General features: G+C 39.2%; 2 long non-coding RNA genes across 3 annotated transcripts; both read left to right on the top strand.

Annotated features, from left to right (window-relative positions):
* The first annotated feature begins 1,567 nt into the window (after positions 1 to 1,567).
* Positions 1,568 to 10,959, top strand: LOC134198443 (uncharacterized). Of its 2 annotated transcripts, XR_009972840.1 has the most exons (8): positions 1,568 to 1,682; positions 1,758 to 1,799; positions 2,178 to 2,226; positions 3,060 to 3,170; positions 3,237 to 3,319; positions 7,383 to 7,439; positions 9,322 to 9,528; positions 10,640 to 10,959. It is a non-coding gene; the product is annotated as an uncharacterized LOC134198443 (long non-coding RNA). The 2 variants fall into 2 exon arrangements; XR_009972841.1 differs by lacking the exons at positions 7,383 to 7,439; positions 9,322 to 9,528; positions 10,640 to 10,959 and adding an exon at positions 6,217 to 7,252.
* Positions 8,100 to 8,480, top strand: LOC134198445 (uncharacterized). The gene is made up of 3 exons (XR_009972842.1): positions 8,100 to 8,179; positions 8,242 to 8,350; positions 8,419 to 8,480. It is a non-coding gene; the product is annotated as an uncharacterized LOC134198445 (long non-coding RNA).
* Positions 10,960 to 15,984: the final 5,025 nt, after the last annotated feature.

Genomic DNA, 15,984 nt, shown 5'->3' with positions numbered 1-15,984 from the left:
AGAACAGTCTGTGCAGGTTCCAGTCACATGTGACGAAGAGTTGGAGGACATCGATTGTGCTTTCTTGCTGTAACAGCAAGATCAAGACAAGACTTATTGAGATCAGGAGGGATATTTTCCAAGGTGACTCACTTTCTCTTCTTCTCTTCTGCATGGTTCTCAATCCTCTGATAAAGGAGTTGAAAGTACAGAGCCAGGTACGGCTACCGGATGACCACTAGCCGTAGTGAGACTACCAAGCGTCCGCTTATCAGTCTACTTTACATAGATAATCTGAAGGTGTATGACATATACTCTGATCAGTTGGATGGGCAGTTGCACACCATTTGTACCTTCTCTGATGACATCCAGACGAAGTCTTGTCTGGACAAATGTTCTGTTGCACACTTTGTCAACGGGCAAGCTCTCTGGTGCGTAATAGACTTTATATACTTAATTAATTTACTAAATGTGAAAAGAATTCAGTCTCAAAAATATTATTTATTGATTACAGTCAAGCATTTGTCTCTCCTTATTTGCGATCTGGAAGTTCCAAATATGTTGTTCTAGCGCACAAGTGACAAGATGAAGACATAATCTGCATGTTCTTTACAAACACATAGAAATCAAGTCGTGAGAAACCTAATGCTACATGTCTACCTTTACAACAAAATTGAAGTTCTCGACAGTATTGTGCAAACCCTATACGTATACTATAGACAATAGCTGTATTGACTGCTATGACTTCTTGAGAAATACTGCATGAGTTAGACGTACCAAGAGAGACCGTTAAAAACACAATAGTTATATTGTATTGTACCAGTAGTAGGTCCGGGAAATACTAACATAAATGCTAACCGAGTTTTTAATTGTTCTCAAATACCGTTTTTAAAAATAGCCGTTTTGTATTGTAGAGATCTATAAAAATACCCCTCTCTCTCTCGCTAGGTATTGCATGCAAACAATGATAGTTAAATCAGACAGACAGGCAGGCAGACAGACAGGCAGACAGACAGACAGACAGACAAACAGACAGACGCAAACACACACGCGCACGCACGCACGCACGCACACACACACATACACACACACACACACACAGAGGATGAACAGCTCTCCTGTATATAGAGATATTATTTATAGTATCAATTATACCATTTACAGCATCCGTTATACTACTTATAGCATCAATTATATTATTTATATCAATCAAATTATTTATGGTAATAATTACTTTATTTATTGTATTGAATTAATAATATAAATGATAAATTAACTAATACTATAAATTAATGACCCTATCAACTTAATTGATATATCATACAACGCAATAGCCAACCATACTATAACCAATGTGTAAGAAAAACATGCATTGCATGTCGCAAGCAAGAAGATCTTTATTTAATTAATTAATTAGTTAGTTATTAATTATGTTAGTTCTATTATTATTGAGTTTATTTAGCATTAAATTAAATTACAAAATTAATTAATACTATTATTAAAACTAATCAATAACTTAGAAAACTGTTGATTTAATAGTTAATTAATTTGTTACACAATTGTGTGTCACGTGAGAATCTCCCGGATTGGATATCCTTAGTATCCTCTCGAATACTAATCGTTCAGTCATGGTCGTCGACGAAGAACGAATGAGAGCAGAACTGGAAAAGATGGCTGCTCAGGCTGACATGGTGACGAACAAGGTAAACTCTAGCTGCGCTGGTTTTTGTCGTATGAAGCCTCCAGACGTTTTCTCATTCGCCGTTTTTTGTCTGTAGTCTCTAGATAGCACGAGAAGGATGCTGGCAATGGCAGAGGAAGTGAGTGTTGTTAATAGTTGCGGTAGAAATGTGTTGGATGGATATTTATATTTCGCAAGTGTTGCGTATACGTCACTAGATGTGGGGGATGCAGCTGCATGTCGCCGTCACGTGCGGTAGTAGCATTTACAAATGCTTTGGTGGCTGGTGTTGTATGTATGTGTAGACAGACAGACAGACAGAAAGACAGACGGACGGATGGACACACACACACACAGACACACACACACACACACACACACAAACACACACACACACACACACACACACACACACACACACACACACACACACACACACACACACATCAGGTCACATCACATGACCACACATCACACTGGGGTGTGTATGCACTAACTTCCCAATGTTTATTTTTAGACTAGAAATATTGGAACTACCACAATGGAAACTCTGGATGAACAGGGAGGTGAGTACACAACAGTCACGTGATTAATATAATATATTAATATAATTTACGTTTACTTACCTAGGCCTCAGTTGGTATCAGAGTATTCTGTTGACTTAAGCTAACTAACCTAGGGAAACATTTTCTAGCAGTCTAGTTGACCAAGAACTGTCAAACCATATTCTGCTCATACAATATTGCATTGAGATTACAGACAATGGAAGACATTACTGGTTGCTTCTTCCACAGATACTGTCATACATAAACGTACATTATAGGTACCAAGCTCCCTTCGTCAGTCCTCTTCCACAAGAGAAAGTTTCATCCAATTCAAGTATCGCATACATCTTCCAGTTGCATACAACAGTGGTCTATATACCCAAAGATGTTATGATAAATTGTGAATGAAGAATTACTGGTAAAGGGTGAATATTGTGGAAATGAAATGAGAAACAATGCTAAGAAAGTAATAGAAAGTAGACATAATGACCTGCTGATGCTGTTCTTTTCTTGATACAAATATTCAGCGGCATAATTCAACAGTCTATCTTTTTTTTATCATTTGACTTCTATTGTGTTTGACTTCCACCTTTATAGACTCAACTGTTTGTCATACATGTTTTGACTTCTACCTCCTGTCGTCCATCACTTTATCTTTTGGAGTTTCATTTGTCTTTATGCTTTGTGTTGCTGACTGTAATCATTTCTTGTGTGCGCGTGTGTGTGTGTGTGTGTGTGTGTGTGTGTGTGTGTGTGTGTGTGCATGTTGTCACGGTGCTCTGTTGTAGGAATCTATTTTTTCTTTATAATGACATTTGTTTTGCTATCAGTTTTTGACTTTATTTTTTGATTAGAGCAACTCGTCCAGATTGAGGAGGGATTGGATCAAATCAATGAAGACGTTTGACATGCCGAGAAAAATCTCACAGAGATTGAAAAATGTTGCGGCCTTTGTCTGTTTTCATGTAAATAGCAAGCACGTACACATTAGTATCTCACAATTATTTTTTCTATTTCATTGTGTTCTACAGAATGAGGAATATCGAGAAGACGGTTCAATATCAGAAAACATTTGCAGACGGCAATCGAGACGGAGTATTCACTGAACAACCAGGTAACATAAACTTGCATATTGCATGCAGGTTGCATGTTTATCGTTGTCTGACAACTCTCTTGTCCATTTTTTGAGACAAAAATATTTAAAATTTTCTGTATACTGTTATTACACATTGCTTGTGGACAACTCCTGGACTCACTCAATTATTTCTTCACAGCTTGACTAAGCCGCCATCCCCAACTTTGGCTGAGGGGCTAAGACTATCACACCTCTTAAGCCTGGTTTACAGTACGACACTAGCAGGAGCGTCATGCGAGCATCCTGGATGCTGACGATGAGCGAGCGTCATTGTCGAACTGTGAACATGACAGCATCCGCGACTCTCACATAATGCTTGCCTAACATCCACGACGCTGGAATACAGAAAAGTTCTAATGTAGTGTCCTATTTGGAAGTGACCCAGCTTCCAATGACATTGCGTGCTCATTTCCAAGCAATCGAAAGTCAGAGCAACTGGACGTATCCAGGATATTCTATTCGTTCGCATGGCATTGATGGAAGTTGTCATTGAGTATGTGCATGGTTTTCTTTGCTTTTGTCAAGTCCAGTCAAAGGACTACAAGGACTTAAAGATGAAAGAAAATGTTTGAGACTATGTATGGCACAGTAGCAACTAAAAGCAAAACATCTTTGTCCTTGTCTGGAGCGAGTGCACATGTGATTACTTTGCAGCACCGGACTACTGTTGCAGTATGTTCTTTGTGCGATGGACGCTTGTCAGATGCAATACTGTGTGAATGGTACAGTGCCAGCATCTTCGCTGACGCTTATGTGAGCGTCCTTGTCAACATTTGGGACGGTCGCAGGACGCTGTGGCAGTGCCGTACTGTGAACTGAAGTTTAGTCCCTAACTAGATTCTGAACCTGTTCCTTGCATAGTCTATATTACACTGCTCTAGCCAATATAGTAAGATAGCGGGTTGAAAAATTGCCATTATTGTCAGTTGGTAGTAGAGATAGTATGCATGATCCATGAACAAACATCTTAGTAGTAGTCAGAAACTCATTCCATACATAGAATGGTCTGGGTGTCAAGGTTTGTATTGGTCGTTTCCATGTTGTTAATGCAACTCGCACATGGCGTATCTAGCTTAAATGTGCAGGAATTGTTATGAAAGCAATCATCTTATCTTGGAGTTTACAAATCAGAAGTGACATCATCTTTATGTATGATGTCATAAGTTAATTGGTGTTGCAAGTTGACACAAAAATTCTTGTGAGAACACTGTATTAGTGAGACAAAGTTGCAACTATATCCTACGTTAGTACTTCCCTATACTTGCTGCACGTTTTACTGGTACACATTTACTTAGTCTTAGCAGCGTGAAGAGAGTAGTACAATGGCAGTACGCGTGTACAGTACACATCTGACTCTCTCTCTTTCTCTTTCTCTCTCTCTCTTTCTCTCTCTCTCTCTCTCTCTCTCTCTCTCTCTCTCTCTCTCTCTCTCTCTCTCTCTCTCCCTGTTAGCATGTGTGATGGCTTTTAAAAACGCCTGTTTTAAACATTTAATGGAATACTAGCATTTCACTGTAGGCCTTTTGCATACACAATGTTTTTTGTTTTTTGCTTCATGTGGTAGGTCAAATAAAAATGTAATGGCCGTTCGATCTCTGGGAGCGTTTATATTCAAATATGGCCTTCAAAGCTTTTTATGTCTCTACTATTTAATAGTACACTAGTCAAGATGTCAAAGCTTCAGGATAAACAATGTTTTGTGTCTTTCTTTTGGTGGATTGAGACATACGAATCAATGCATGTGGACAGCAATGAATGACTTGTGAGAACACATAACTACGCTATGATATTAAGCCCACATAATGCAACTTCAAATTGAGTCTATCAGGGCATTTATTCTCCTTTTAACAACAAACCTCATCAGGGTAGTTCTACAGGGTTATGTTGTTCTATATTGCACTCCCAAAAGGGGACCCACTGAAGCTGGAGATCGACACCATTCTGCCTATGCTCTTATGCGTGTACCCCAAACTTCAGCGTCGTGAGTGATCTGGTCTGGCCAGCTATTACACTTCTGCATACAATGGTATGATTTTTGTGGTATAGATTGTTGGTAAACTTTGCTGTTCAAATTTACCAAATCTGACTTCTAGTTTGAAGATTAGATTTCTATACTTTTGTAGTGGGGGTTGTTTGAAGCTCTATTTTAGTTGTTAGCCCAGTTCAAAGTGCAATAGATGAACGACACGTCAACGTCTGCAAATGGTATAGGCTATGTGTTCTTATGCAGATGTGAAATCTACTGTGATGACCACAGTTGCATATTTCTTATGCTTTATTGTGATGAGATATAATTAATTACGTAAGTATTTTGTTACATAATCAAGTACTGACTGTCTGCTCACTTCTAAGGTTTAGTTGGTTTCTGTGACATTCAATTGACATGATAACGATAGAACCATTCTCGTGCACTTGATGTACACCTGTCATAAAGATTGAGCTAGTATTCAGAATTGATATTTATTTTATAATATATTGATTTTGTATTATTGGGGCAAATACATGAAGGGTGGCTGCCTGATCAACACAACACATTAAAGCTGCCCGCTCACGAATTCACGCACATGCACAGGCATGCCTACACAAACTTGAAATTGTGCCTTTATCTACACATTTACTATTTACCAGTTTGAGATAGCTTGCTGTTGAACGACAAAGTTATTTCTTGATTTTTTCCTTGTTGCATGTATGTGACTCGAAAACGGGTCTGGAACTTTGAGGCTAAATATCTATCTAATAATATCTATTAGACTATGTAGTAGGCACAGTCTGCATTGTCGGCAGTGTCTGGCACCTCTACATGACTACTTTCACACTCAGAGTTTCCGATGACATCACGACAGTGCAATAATACTCTTGTTTCCACTTATTTCCAGGTCACGTGCAACAAGAAAACGATCGAGAAAATGCTTTGTCATTCAACAGCAAGCTATCTCAAGATGCTAAGCGATTGACGTTTCTCTTTAGGACATAACTAAGTGGGCACCTTTAAAATGAGTGTGTAGATGTTTGACTCATTGACTGTCTGGAGACTTTGTACTTTACTTGTTTACTTTTGTGATTTGAGGTCACAGGCGACAGAGCTGCGTGTGTTGCGTGGGCCATGGCCACCCCACCTTTTAGAAAATTGACTTCAACCAGTCAGCGATTGGCATATTTTTCCGATTATTGGTCTTGCGAGTTGTATACACGTCTCTGCCGACAACTGTAGCCTCGGAGTCGGTAACACCTAAGCATATACAGGCATTTCATTGTCAGTTGATCACGGAAGTTGTGAACATGCGGACCCTTTATCTGACTTGTCATCTCTGGAGAACTTGCCTGACAAATGTAACCAACCAGGACACTTCTCGTTTCCTCAAAAAGAGTTTAAGAAACAGGTCAAGGTGAAGGGAAGCTATCAGCCTTTGTGGTTTGACCAGTGGACTTGGCTACATCACCGCAAGACAACGATTCTGTTGCGAGTTTGCCATGTCTAAGGCCACACTCGCTGAAATGGTTCTAGTCGTCATGTAATGCTGACCAAGCATTCTAAGTTTGTAGGTTGTTCAGAGCACTGACTGACTATGTATGGCAATTATGTTTTGTGCAAGTAGCTACAAGATTGTATGCATGAGTAAAAGAGTAGTAGTTTTGGAATACAAGATGAAGTTGTATAATGCAGAATTTTTTACTGTCATAGCTGTATGGTAGAACCACATTGATACAGCTGTTAGTTTTATTACCACTCTTGTAAGAAAGGGCATGCCCTCTCAACCTAGTTTTGCCACCCCACCTAAAATTGCTTTTGTTGCCCTGGAGGTAATAATACAAAGACAAATATAGCAATGGATGTGAAATAGCTTGGATTCTATTGCCTGTCTTCCATCTATTACTTGAATGTTTGGGTTACTCAAAACGTGGAAATAGATGTTAAACTCCACCCCTAAATTCAAAAATAAAAATTTTTAAATTAAAAATTTTATTTCAAAGAGTTTGAAAATTTGTTTTGAAATTTTGTTGTAAGTTAAATTTTTGTAATATGTAATTCTCTTATGTGAAGGTTTTAGCACGGCTAGGAGAACTGGAGGGATACAGAGTATTCGCGGTACATTACGAGGTAAGCGCATGGCCACATGCACGAGCTCGTCAAGACTCAACCCCCGGGCCATACAATTGTTTTTAATTTTATGTCACATGTTGCACTCAACTGTATTTATCCAATTGGGTTTGTCGGTCAAGGAGAGATACTAGAGTTAGTACTGTATGTGCATGTATCTGACTGTACTGTACCACCCATTCTTTTATACTGCATGTATCATTGACATCATGATGTGAGCACTACAAGCAGTGTGAACTATACACAATGTACTGAACAGAGTTGCCATGAGCATGTATGTGACAATATGTTTAAATTACATACTATTAAAAATATAGAAGATCAACAACGGTTAGTGATCAGTTGGAGGCACTTGGATGCCTGCTTTTGGGCAATTTCCAACAACTTTCTGAAACGTAGTGGAAACCGGACAGTAAACGGCATTTTGTATCAATCAAATTACTGGTTGCAAACCGTGTGTGGTCAAAACAGTGAGTGACACAACATGGAAGGTGATGCCTCAAATTCATTCATCTTGTCATCAAAAGGACACTTAGTTATGTCTCAATCCACGTGTGCAGCAGAGGCATAGTACGATGCGATTGCTTGCATCTACCATGACAGCTGCACTTTTTAGTAAATTAATCAAGTCATAATGGTGAGGTAATGGCTCTGATTGTGCTGTCCGCATGTCTGAGGTTGAATGTGATGTGTGATCTGTTGAGAACAAGACTGCTTCAGTTCAACCAGTAAATTTGAGAGTTAGTATTCAAAATTATTTTTTGAAAACTTCTAAACAATAAAATGACTTTGTTTATGTCAGAAGACATGCTCAGAGAATGAATAGAGACGATACGTTTCAGTTTACATGCATATTGTGAGTGTATTCTCATCTGCTCTTGTGATGTCAAAACATGAACGTTTTGGACATGGTAATACATGGTGGTGGTGGTTAATCTGGTCATTCTCGTAATCTTTCTGTTGTTATGGGTTGTCAAAGCATCCAATCAGAACAACATATATACCCGAATAGCACGATTTGATCTAGAATCAGCGGGTCAGCAGGTATATTTATAGATCTGCAATGTTAACTGTTGATTTCCATGCCTCGGCTGATAAGGGGTAGGTGGTTCTATCACTATACCCATGTAGCATATGATAAAGGTATTCATTGTAAGCTTTGTATGAGAAAAAAAGATTCTATATTGGAAAGAATTTAAATTGTTTGAGGCATCTGTTAACTTAAGATGAACGTGTTACTGGCTAGATTTCTCAAACCGGCTAGACAATCAAGAAATGAATGTGTGAGAGATTGCTAATAGTTAGACACACGTAGTTACCCTGGACCAGGGATGTAGCCCCTGGATCACTTTTCAATATTTGCACTTTCACTGATAGACTATTCCCGGAAACTTCTGGAATATGTTCTAGCTGATTAAATATGTAATTATTTAATCACTCTCAGACAGCCTCATATTAAGTGCCTTTAGCCATGCAGAACAGAATGATGATGTTCAAGACATTGCATTCTGTCACTACTTTACTATGTAACACGAAAAGATATCTTATCTGTCTGTCTGCGCATGCATGTCTGTGCTTGTTTGCTAATTTTCAACTGGACCCCTTTCAAACTGCCTACTACTGCCCTGTGGACACGGATTGGATATAGTTGAGGTTAACATTTGTAAGTGTAGGTTGAGTGATTTTGTGTATACGTGTTAGTTATGTCATCTGTGCGTGTGTGCGTGCGTGCATGCATGTGTGTGTATGTTTGTGTTATATGTTGCTCTTATGAGGGAACTACACCAGATGTGCTGTGATAGAAATAAATTATTATTATTATTATTATTATTACTATGAAATCCAATCTATATAGTCGTATTAATATATGTGTGTTGTGTAGAGTGACCAATGATGCAAGGGAGGACGAGATGGATGAGAACATTGGATAGGCGTATTTGAAATTTTTCTTTCGTCATTCATTGTTGTGATCGGATGGAACGGTGATAGGCAAGTTGTTTGAATTGTTGAAGTCTTAAAGGGAATTGCCATCGATACGGGGACGGAATTGGACATGCAGAACGCTCAACTTGTAATCATCAATAAAAAGGTAATTTTTTGGTCCTTGATTTAGTTGATTTAGTCGAGGGAGACACACAGTGTTTGCTTCGCTTGTTTGATGGAAATTATTTGTGATTTTGCGGAGTTTGTATTTGTGGCTGGACAGCTAGATAGACAGACAGACAGACAGACAGACAGACAGACAGACAGTTTGTGTAATTGTATAATATTATACTTGTGACACTTGTTTTTCATTAGCTGTTACTTTGTTTTCGCCTGTGTTAGCTTTGATGTATAGAAATATATGAAAATTTGACAGACAGACAGACAGACAGATAGACAGACAAACACACAGACATGCAAACAGACAAACAGACATACAAATAGACAGACAGACAGACAGACAGACAGACAGACAGACAGACAGATACAGTAGATGGTTGGACAGACAGACAGACAGACACACAGATGGTTGGACAGACAGACAAACAGGCAAATGGTTGGACAGACATACTTACAGACAGAGAGATGGTTGGACACACAGACAGACAGACAGACAGAAAGATGTTTGGACGGACAGACAAACCGACAAATGGTTGGACAGATAGACTGACAGACAGACATATGGTTGGACAGACAGATAGACACACAGAAATAGTTGAGGGTCCTCTCTGCTTTGTGGAGGGATGACAATGGACGATCTAACATTACTGAGTTCAAGACACACTGGAGATGACGATTTTCGATCAAGCTCCAGCAATGCAATACAAATTTGATCTCTAGGAAGATGGCAGTAATTTCAGCTGGACTAAAATCTTGCAGTGTCCTTGACGAATATCAATTTGTTTTAAACTAAGTGGCTAAATGTATTCTGATCCCTCTATGGGGTCATCTGTTGTAGCCTTAGGTGTTTGTTGTTGATTTAGAGGAACTTTACTTAGAGACTAGCTTTTATGCTCTTGATGGAAATTTCTTTGGATTTGAAAAATATATGCATTTGACAGACAGACAGACAGATGATTGAATAGACAGATAGATGGTTTGACTGACAGACAGACAACCAGACAGACAGACAGTCAAATGGTCTGATTCTCGAGCAAATGATAAAAATTGCACAGTAGACATGTGAGAGTGGCATCTCATCTTGTATGTCTCTCAAGCTGATCTGACCGAGGGCAGAGTGCAAATGGCAGACCAGCGAACAAAGGATCTTCTCAATTCGTAACCATTTGACAACACAGAAGGTTCAGACATAATTAATTGAGAAGACTATTATATTAGCAATGATTCTATTATATGCATATTAAGATCATAGAAACTTGTACATATTTAAATATTAACCAGTTGGTAGGTAAGAATTCTATGTGTAGACAGAAACTGAAATTTTGCTGCAAACAAGGGCATTCATGAAAACTTAAGATCGAAATGCAGCTCAAATGTTGAATGATGAATATCGTAGAAAAATTTTTTATGAAGGAAAATGCGATTTCATGTGATCATCTCTAATCACGCGAATAGATTCCTTACTCTAAATGTAATTTGTGCAGGCATGGCAGACATATCACTACTTCATTTAATAGGAAAGCATCACGAGAAAGAGGCTTGTTTGTTCCATCCGTGGGCGTAGCCTTCTTTGCTTAATTAAGCAGATCGATTGGGCTATTGCAGTTCGTCTCCAAGCAGGGATGTGGATGACATCACATCTTGACCCCCTCTCTCTCTCTTGGAAATTCCTGCTTAGGCATAGACTCGAAAGGGTACGCTGTAATCACATCTCTCTCTCCCCTTTGGAAGAGGTCTGCTGCACTTGCCTTCTCTTCTCTCCCTTGGGAAATGTCGTCCATACCCCCTGCCTTGAGAGTAACTGCAATAACTCATTTTGCAGTTGTGTTGTCTAGGGAAAATTTTTATTAATATCAATATGATTCAAATTACTGTATATAGTATGTAATGCTGTTTAGCCGCATATATATACAAGTTTACTTTAGCCATTACTTTGTTTCTATATCAACATGAGACTGCTTCAAGTTGTTGGAGTGTCTATATGTTCAATAAATCAAGAATCTAGTCCTAGATGCTGTTTGGAAGTTCAAAATAAGGAGATTGATTAGTGAGTGTTGTTGAAGTAGTTCACCCAAGTTACAAAAAGACATCATCTGCATGATCTTTGCATCTACGTAGAAATTAAGTCAAGGCAACTAATGTGGCATTTCTACCTGACTGTTAGCTGTCATTATGAATTTGAATGGCTCAACAGTATAGGGCTAACCCTATCTACTATAGGACCTATGAAGTGCTATGACATCTTGAGAGATCCCGTATATCATGAAACTTTTGCAGAAATTTATATTGGCGGTTTGCTAAGAAATTGATGGACAAAGTATATTGGCGGATTTTATTTTGGCAATCTGGTTCGGACATCTTTGTTTGGTAACAGATATGTCTTTCCATGAGTGGTCATGGAGGAGTTTGTGATTGACAGCTGTGTTTGTTGCTTGCATTTCCCTAACTTACTGGTCTCCAACTAGTGTAGTTATGTAAAACTGATGTGTCAGTGGAAAGTACAGGATCCACGGGAATGTGACAGTCCAGCTTCATCCATAGTCTCACTCCCTCATTCATAGACACATGCAGCAAGCAGGGATTACCTACCATCTTGTGGCCTCATCCACATGACGTACCACCACATCGCCATAGGATGGCCACTGTTCTGCCCAGGATTTTTGGAGTGGCCGGGTATCAGCTGCATTAATTAAAGGACGTGGTTTATTTCTGACAAGAAAGCGCTAAACAGAATGTATCCTACTGTTAATGACCTGAAAGAGCAACTATGAAAGCTGCAATTTTGTCAACAGTCGGGAACTATGTTGCCCAGTCTTACGTTTAGAGACTATGGCTTGTGTGGTTAGACGTCTGCCATCCATTGGAGCAAATAAACCACTAGCTAAAATTTGTACATGTGGAGTGATGGTCGGTGTTTTTCGAGTAATGGTCAGGCCCAACCACCTCTGACTAGCGTGGCCAGAACCCTAGATGCCTGATCCATGTGGGTGATGATATCAACATATCCCTGTCACCAAAGTAATGGCGGATTTTATATTGGCAGTCGCTTTAGATTTCCCGTCAATATTTTATCTTATACAGTATGTATGTATACATGCACTAGCTGAGTCAGACCAGGGCGTAGCTTGGCATGGGCTAGACCAGGCTATAGCACCATCTTTTGTAGGCGTGTACATAAATTGTGGATTGTAAAATACGTGTGAGGACCAAAGCTGTATGTAGTATATACACCACTCTTTTTCCAGTTTGGATCTGTGACCGATGTTATGGTATCAATCTACTAGAAAGTAGGCGCGTCTCCTAGCATTGTGAAGTTTAGCCTCCTATTTCCTAGATGTCGCACCATGCCCTTGGTCAGTCGTACCTAGATAGACTGGCTAATTAACTTTTGAACACGATAAGTATTGTATTGTAAACCATACAATTCGAACTGATATCAAGTATATAGCACTTTTTATTTGTCACATGAACATTATTCACAAAAAATTGGTTGATCAAAAAGTAGAGTTCAGATACACGTGTAGTGATCAAAAAATACGGACATAATTATATTGGATAGTAAAATATTATAAAAATATGTTATTGACACTTTATACTCTCTATTGACTTTACATTCCACCATCCTTCTGCCACGATGAGTTCTCCATTCTCAGTTGAGCATGCGCTATGTAGCATCTGTTTGTGTGTCATGCGTGGAAGAGGAAGCCATTCGGTAAATCTCTTGTCATACAATTCAATAATGTCAGAGTCAAACTCATATAGCAGTCCTCCAGTCGCCACCAGCTTGTCGCTAACTGCTGTAAATGTAAAAGACGGTCGGTTGTAGACGGAATTTTTCTCCATTTTCTGTCACGGACATCTGCGCACTCAACGACATTACTGTAGTTATTGCAATCGGTGAGTTCTCTCCCTTCAAACAATGTGTTGTTTATAATGGCCGAAGAACACGCATAGCGTTTTGCTGGCATGTCATCCATCTCAGACACAACGACCGCTGGTAAGGTCACACACAGGTGATGTGTTTACTGTCTCACCTGACTTAGTCCTACCACCCACCACATACAGTGAATTTTTAGAAAGAGCAACAGATACAGTATACAACTGCAATTCGTTTGGTATAAAAGTGAGAAATCGCGATTTGTTTTCATTCAATTGACATTGTTTGATTGCAACTCGATGAGTTTCTGTATCCTTCACACACAACAGGCAGACACCTTTGTGACACAATACTTGCTTGATGGGACTGTTCTTTTGATCACGTTTGATCCATTCATGGTTTTTCTCAGTGAGAACATGCAGCTTGCCATCTTCATGTCCTTCAACAAGTCTGCCTTCCATCTCTCCCATTCTGCCACATAGCGCGCTATTGCAACGAGGTATGATTGCACACCACTGTTTCGAAGACGGCAAACTGTCATTGACCAGATACTGTCAGAATAGAAAGACAAGTCAAACATCATTTGCAAGTCTGTAGAAAAGCTGAAATCCATGCATTTTATCTAAAAAATCAAAATTTATGTTTCCAAATATTTGCAAAAGTGATATATAATATGAAGAAAACTTTGGGAGTAGAAATGTATGTTTTAAAACGTGTGATGAGGGATCAAAACTCTAACTCTAACAAACACAGTGAAAACCCCGCTACTAAAGATATAGCTATAGCTCAGGATTCTGCCCGCGGTGGTCGGAGGTGGTCGGGCCTGACCATCACTAGACAAACACCGACAATCACTCCACATGTTCCGACAATGTACTACTATTTTTCAGCTAGTGTTTTACTTGCTCCAAGCTAATGAGCATTGGAAGGTGAGCATTTCTTGAAAGGTAACTACTGTTTTTCAGATGGTGACACAGCGGCAGACCTGCCTTGCTGTATTACGATTTTATCACTCAGGGCACTAAGGTGGTGGGAGATCCAACACAGCAGCCTGCATGTCAGTGATGACGAACGAATATCCTAGGAGCCCTGTTAACAAGCCAGTCGAAGTCTTCTTCATGTTTTTTTGCTAGACAGGAGCACTTGCTGTTTGAAACCTGCAGTCAGTGCATGGATGATGGAAGTCTAACCATTATCATCATGCCATAGTATAAACGTGAAACTGGGCAACATAGTTTTCTTCCACTGTTGACAGAAGTTGCAGCTTTCTTGTAGATCATGGACCATTGATAGTACGATACATTCTGTTTGGCAAACAGCTTTCTTGTCTGTTTTATGGTGATGCTTGATTGTCCGACAGTTTGCTCTACTTCTTTCCTGATGTCTGAAATAGAAATAAACCACGCCCTCTTAATTCAGTGGATAACTGACCACCACTCCAAAAATCCTGGGCAGAACACTGATAGCTGTATATACGTATATACTTTGAATGGATCACTAAATAGAGAGAGTGGATACAGCCTGGCAATAACAATACAAACTATAAATGTACGCTTAGTATTCTAACATATTCTGTTCATTGCTATAGTATATAACCTATGTAGTTATACTCTTGTGCATGCCTGCATGTGCAGGACATTGTGAGGTAGTAACAATTAGGTACCCTTATGTGACAAGAAGGCTAAAAGTGAAAACACATCGCAATTATAATTCCTGCAAGCTGTTGCTTGTGTAATACCTACTTGTAATAGTAATGGTGTAAAACACATATCAAGTCTTTACTCACTAAACGACGATAAAGGTATTTTTTATATACTAGACATGATATACTAGACCTGGCTGTGACCAACACGCTGTCTTCTGTCATATCGAAATGCCAGAGTAGTCAATTCTTCGCTATCAGCACGACGCGTTTGAGCATCCGCTCGTTTCCTTTCTTTCTCAACAGCTGCTGACATGCTCTGTTGTTGGAGTTTTGTCACTGCTAAGTAATTAAATTATCAAGTTCTTCTCACAAAAGAACTACACACAACAACAAAGTTATATCGACTCACCATGTGCAGAGGTATCTTCGTGAACGTCGTCCACCATCATGTCTTCAAGTTCCAAGAGAATCTTACATAGATTTGCTTCCTGAGTAGCAGAAATGTCCTGGAGAGGTTTAAAGTCTTCTCTTGATATGAAAGGTTCCGGATTCAGATAAGCAAGAATATTCTGGCTGAGAGACAGACGTCGAGAAATAGACATCATTTCTTTGAATGGCAGGCCCTTGCTCATCTAGTGATGAGAGTAAAGATGATCCATGTCGAGCTTCACTAGCTACATCAGCACAGATGGTTGGTGTGTCTTTACTTTCTCCTGCTGTTTCCACTGCAATTGTTAAGAAATCAAGTTGATAAAAGTTAACTGACAAGTACGTACAATATATCTAGAGGTATTACCAAAGTTACTTTGTGTAACTGTTGGCTGCTATCTCACTTCGTAGATTGCCCCCATTGTATGAAATGAAGCAGGACTCCGACATTCACCTGCAACCTCTATATTATTAGGCAATTAAATATCGAG

The sequence above is a fragment of the Corticium candelabrum genome, chromosome 2 (genome assembly GCF_963422355.1).
Source record: "Corticium candelabrum chromosome 2, ooCorCand1.1, whole genome shotgun sequence".
NCBI classification, from domain to species: Eukaryota; Metazoa; Porifera; class Homoscleromorpha; order Homosclerophorida; family Plakinidae; genus Corticium; species Corticium candelabrum.
Note: the sequence above shows the minus strand (reverse complement) of the source record. Positions and strands in the feature narration are given on the sequence as shown.